Genomic DNA, 6,294 nt, shown 5'->3' on the forward strand with positions numbered 1-6,294 from the left:
AATTACTGTGCTTGCTTTCCATATATGACAGCCTGAGTTCTCAGGTGTCTACCAGGCTGCCTGGGATCTCCCCTCTGACCTACCCACCAGCCATGTCCTCCCTAACTTCAGATTCATCTTGCTGGGTCTGCCCTCTGCTGGGCTTCTCCTCCCTTCCCATCTTCCTTTTCTCACCACTAGATGGCAGCATGAGTCTAACATGAGAAAGGCCCCAAAGAATCCTGGTGTCATTCCAACCTCTTCTCAAGTGGATTTCTCCAGGGGCTTTCTTTGGGGACAAGGCCAAAGCAGACAGTTACGTGGCAACTATTACAACCCTCAGTCTTTTTCAGTCTTTCTCAGTTGCCCTCCTTGGTCATTTGAACAAACATGTGCTGGATGTGTTTCTGTGCTGTTTTCCCCACCCCATTATAGTCCAGATAATTCCAACTCACAGCAACCCATGTGTGTCAGAGTAGAACTGTGCTCTATATGTTTCCCAATGACTGATTTTTCGGAAAAAGATTGCTAGACTTTTCCTATCCGTCACCTCTGGGTGGACTCAAACCTTCTTTGCTTAGCAGTTGAGTGTGTTAGGAAGGAAAGGGAGAATCAGGGTATTATCCAAAGGCTTCAGCACTAGCTCAACCTACATCAGAGAAGCCCTACAGGCTGAGGGTGGGAAGGCTTGCTGCCTCTGCCCCAGGTACCTGGAGCACACCTTGCTCTCTAACCTGGTAGTAAAGGGGCAGAGCCTTGGTGTCAGCATTCCTGCAGCTAACTTCTCCATGGCCATGCTGCCTGTCATCCTCTCTCTCACCCAATGGATCCTTCCAGCTAACTCTCAAGTCCCATTCAGACTGCACCAGGGATAGAAGTGATTCTTCTATCCCTGACTGGTAGGAAAAGGAAATGGGCACTGGGCAGCCCCTAGACAATATCCACTCTCCAAAGCAGCTGTTCTCTGGCAATAGTCAACTTCTGGACTCCGTGTAAAAATGAACAGGAAGGCAAAACATGGCTTTTTAAATTCAAAGTGTAAGTTGTGAAACACACTGAATGGCTATTCAGCTGAAGGTTGTGCAAGCTCTTTGACTTGACAATACTACTTCTAGGAAACTAACTGAATCAAATAGAAAATATAGATAAAAATAAGATTTTGAGTATTGTATCGATGTGGTGTTTATGAGAGCAAAAAAAAAAAAAAGGAAAATAAGATAAAGGTTCACCATTAAAGGAACAGATACTTAAATTATTGAAGACTTAAATTATTTTAAATGTTAAACTGTTTAAAACTTATATATTTGTAAAGAATTTTTACCCAGGAAGAAAGAGCTTATGGTTTAAGTGAAAAATATTGGATGCAAACAACATTATAGCTAGCATAATCCCAATGGTGTAAATTATACATGTATGTAGTAAAATATTGGGAAAAAACAAAACATTAATAGTGTTTTTTATTGAGCAATGAGAGTTTTGGATGATTTTTTGTTTTTTAAGTTCTTTCCCCAGTTTTCCATAATTAACATGTTACTTTTATGTTGAACTTCTATGTTATAATAATTTAAAACATTAACAAATATCATAGGTTGTCTTAATTCTTCATTATGGCTAATATAATAATTGTTCTATATGAGTGTTTGGTACGTACCAGTCACTATACTGTTGTTATTGTTGTGTGCCATCGAGTCAGCCCCAACTCATAGTGATCCCTCCTTGGGTTTCCAAGGCAGTATCACTACGGAAGTAGGATTGCCCAACCTTCCTTCCGAGGAGTGGCTGGTGGGTTTGAACCGCCAGCCGTCTGGTTAGCAGGCAAGTGTCTTAGCCACTATGCTACACTATACTATGGACTGGATATAAATACTTTCATTAAATCTTTCCACCAATACTCTATGTTTCCATTTTATGGATAAAGAAACATACTTCAGAGGGTTTAGATAATGTGCCCAAGTGACATAGCTACCTAGGAGGTGATAGAGCCAGGATTTAAAACCAAGTCTATTTATCTCCAAAGTTCATAAACTATCCACCATATCAGAGCTTGATCAATGCAGTTCTCAAGTTTTGGAAATACTGGGTCATCAAATTCATTCAGAATTCAATTGTTTGGAATTTGGGACTTATTTCCTCTTAGAAATACTGTATAAAGGGTAACCTGCAACACTGTCTAAAGGTCAACCTCCAAAAGCTGATGAATCCACATCTATTCATATACTGTGAAACCACAGCTTTCAGTAAGTTTTACTTGCTAATCCTCTCTCCCAGCTACACACATTGAGATGAGGACAAAATAGTACTTGAGGAGGTCGTGGAGGAGTCACTAAAGCTGTGTATACACACGGAAAGAGGAAGCACAGCCAAAGTACGCAGCAGGGTATGGGCGAAAGTCATGATTCTGAATGGCAGACTGGGAGTGCATCCAAGAAAAGATGGATTGAGTATGGAAACCCGGAGAGGAAATCTAGAGAGCTCCCAGTAGATCTTGCAGATCCCAAACCTCAGTGTTTCCAAAACTCAGGCAGGTAGATGAATGAAGCAGGGGAGATGTAATACAATAGGGAATGGTGGGGACTGTAGCAATGAGAGATTGTGTGACCCACCTAAAGGCAATAAGAATAAATGTTAACAAAAACCACAGTGACAGTCACATATAATTTGCCCACACTCTTTCTAAAATGGTGGTTTTCTGACCTTAGTGTCTAACACCTGAAACTGCTAATTTGTGGAAGGATAGGGACCTCGTGAAGCTGTAGGTATTTGGGGTTGAGAGCTTGTTCATGAGGGGAAGAAGCAAGCCCAATATACTAGCATCCCCTCCTTTATTAATGGGAATATGTTGGGCAAGATTCTAGGGACTGAGGAACTTGTTGACTGCAGCGGACTCTATTTGTGGGTCATTTTTTTTTTTTTTAATTGTGATTTGGGTGAAGATTTACAGAGCAAATTCACTTTCCATACAGCAGTTCACATATACTTTGTCTCATGTCATTGACCACAGTTTACCACAATGAAACAGCTCACCTCCCACTTCCTCCCCATAGTTACCTCTTCCCAGTGTCCATTCCTCCGTACACTCCTGTGCCCTGAGCTGTCTCCCAGTGCATAAGCAGCCCTTCTTTCTCCCATGATTGTTCTCTCCAAGGAGTGTATCTACTTGAGGTAAATGTTCAACTCATATGCCTGTATTTTGTTTGGCTGAAAAACACAGGTGTGGGTTCAATTCCAGACCTGAAGGGCAGCTAGGGGCCATAGTCTCAGTGGTTCCACCAGGCTCTATCAGACCATTGTGGGTCATTTCAAATGAAGCATTTCTTCATTTCTTCTAGAAAAAGTTGGTCATGTGAGGAGACAAAGAGGAAAGTAGACAACATTTACTGAAAACTGTACTGTTTTACATTATCGCTTCATTCAAACTTTGCAATCTCCTTGAAAAGTTGGTGTGTGGGGTAAAGACTAGCTAGATGCTTATCAAACATATTTCCTCATCTTCTTTGGCACACCAAAACAAAGCCCAACCCAGTACCATCAAGTTGATTCCAACTCCTGCTAACCCCATGTGTGTCAGAGTAGAACTGCACTCCATAGGGTTGTCAATGGTTGTTAATTACCAAAGTAGACTGCCAGCCCTTTCTTCTGAGGTACCACTGGGTGATTCAAACTGCCAAGCTTTTGGTTAGTAGCCTGGCACAAATCGTGCCACTCAGGGGCCTTTCTTGGCACATAGCTGGACCTTATTTCCCAGTTTTCTTTGTAATTATTTGCAGTCATCGATTGTGTTACAGACACTAATACATGAGTGGAAGTGATGTGGGTCACTTCTACTCCTGGCACAAAATTCTTCCCCTTGCCATGGACCTCTGTCAATTATCCCCTACCTTTATTTATTTTTTTAATTGTGCTTTAGGTGCAAATTTACAGAGCAGAATTTTCTCTATGTTCAACATTTCATGTACATTTAGTTTCACTCCCCAATTACCATCTCCAACCCTAACCTATTCTTTTCCTCTCCCTTCCCAGTAACCCCCACCCCCTGTGCCCTTCTTAGTTTTGCACTCCTGTCTGTCTAGCTTTTCCTCCATGTGAATGTTGCCCCTCTGGTGCCCCATGGCTGATTGCTCCAAGGGATGTATCTCTGTAGAGTAGGTGGGTGCATTGCCCTGGGTTGAGTGTTCTGGATGTAAGTCGTACTTACTGTTGAGCTGAGAGCCAGCCCTTTGGAATGAGTTTTATCCCAGGCCCGAAGTGTATCCCAGGGCCATAGTCTTGGGGGACCCACCAGACTCCATCTGCCCAGTAATTCTGGACATTATTGTGTTTTTTAATTTTGTTCCACATTTTTCCTCCCACTCTATCCAGGATCTTCAGTTTTAATCCTTTCTTGAGTGGTTGGCATCCATCTAGTTCTTCTGGTCTCAAGGTCCATCATATCCCAGGGCTGATTATTTCCAAATGCCCTTAGTTTTCTTCACTCTTCTTTGCTTCTGATGACAGGAGACCATTAGCTGCATCTTAGATGGCTGTGCGAAAGCTTTTAAGACCTCAGTCGCTACTCACTGAAGTAGGTTGTGGAACAAGCTTTTTATGTATTTCGTTGTGCCAGTTGAGTCTGGTGTCCCCTAGTATTATGGTCCTGAGTCGGCAGATCCAGTGGATCTCTCTCATGGTGTCTGGCTGTCTATAGGGATTGCTCTATGTCTGTCTTCTGTTGCTTCTACAATGATTGTGGATATTTTGTATCACTAGTATCTGTGCAAGATTAGCCACAGATGAATGAATCTAATTGGTCTAGAGCATATTCCTATTCACTGACCCCCATCTGATCTTCTCGGTTGTCTATATATTTATCTGTAGCCTGGTGTTTGGTGTTAATAGTAATACAGTATTGTAGATACACTGGTATTAGTCTCTGTCGTCTATATCTTATGTGCACAATTTCATGTCATCCCTTTCACCAATGTTATCATGCTGGTCACAGACTCTTTCCATACCATCCATCCCCTTACCCAGCTCAGTGTGTGGCTCCCAACTAGTTCAAAATTATCCCTTCCTTTTCCCTCCCATCCCTGGTAACCTAAAAAGTGAGTTCCCTTCTTTAATCAAACCTTTCCTTTTTACAGTAATGGGATCATACAATATTTGTCCTTCTGTGATCGACTTATTTCACTCAGCATAATGTCCTCTAGGTTCATCCACGTTGTGAGATGATTTGCATATTCTTCATTGTTCTCTAATGTAGCATAGTATTCCATTGTGTGAATGTACCATAGTTTGGTTATCCACTCATCCGTTGATGGGCATTTAGGTTGTTTCCATCTCTTTGCTATAGTGAATTGTGCTGAGATCAACATGGGTGTGCATATGTCTATTCGTGTCCTGTCCCTCACCTCTCTTTTTTTTTTTTAATATAAAAGCCTTTTAATATACAAACTATAATCACAACAGCATCCACATAGCATCAACGAATGGGGTGGGAGGAGGGCTGGGGAGGTGGACGGGGGTGGCAAATTCAAGGGGGGAAGATATTCAGGCTCCTGACAGCTTCCCTTGCCAACACTCACTGTGGCCCATTACAGCAAGAGATCTTGGCAGATGGTAAATCAAGGCGCCAGAGGGGCCTTGATGCTGACACCAAGACAGCCAGAGCACAGCAGACTCTTCCAACATGCCACCTGCCCACCATTCAAGTCTCTAGGGAACACCACGTCCAGTTAGGAGATAACAGGAAGGTGCTGTGACTGAAAGGAGAGGCACCAGCAGATCACACTTTTGGAAGCAGTGTTTTCCAGGGGCTGCTGGTTTGAAAAGAACTGAAAATCTTAGAAAGACACCGTATCCAAGTCCACCTCCTAACCAGAAAGTTGGGGGATCTGTTTAAATGTTTGGGAAGGAGAAAGAATGGCAGAGCCTTTGACTCAACAGGGTTGGAACCTTGCCAGACATTGACCAAGAAAGCCTCAGAGGCAGACCAGGGAGGTCTGCGGAAAGCAGCTTTGGGGTAATGATACTCAAGGGAGCACAACGGCCTCCAGGTGAATTTATAGTGTGTGGAAGAGAGAAAGGATGCAGAAAGAAGAACTGAGTACCTGCTTCTTACAGGCCTGTGGAGTCAGTGTGAGATGATTCTTCTGGGCGGGGAAAGAAGACCTGTTCTTTTCTCAGGGCCCAGTCTGACTGGTTTGATGTAGGTAACAGGCCCAAAGTCCTCCAAATGGCCCACATGGTTCTCTGGGAGGCCAGGGTGCCCTTGCTCCAGATGTGTCAGGAGACTAGCTGTGGTCCTGGCTGAGCCCAACAAGGCCTGAGTTCCCACAG

The sequence above is a fragment of the Orycteropus afer genome, unplaced genomic scaffold, assembly GCF_000298275.1.
Source record: "Orycteropus afer afer isolate SDZICR_OR568_19922 unplaced genomic scaffold, OryAfe1.0 scaffold00032, whole genome shotgun sequence".
Taxonomy (NCBI): domain Eukaryota; kingdom Metazoa; phylum Chordata; class Mammalia; order Tubulidentata; family Orycteropodidae; genus Orycteropus; species Orycteropus afer.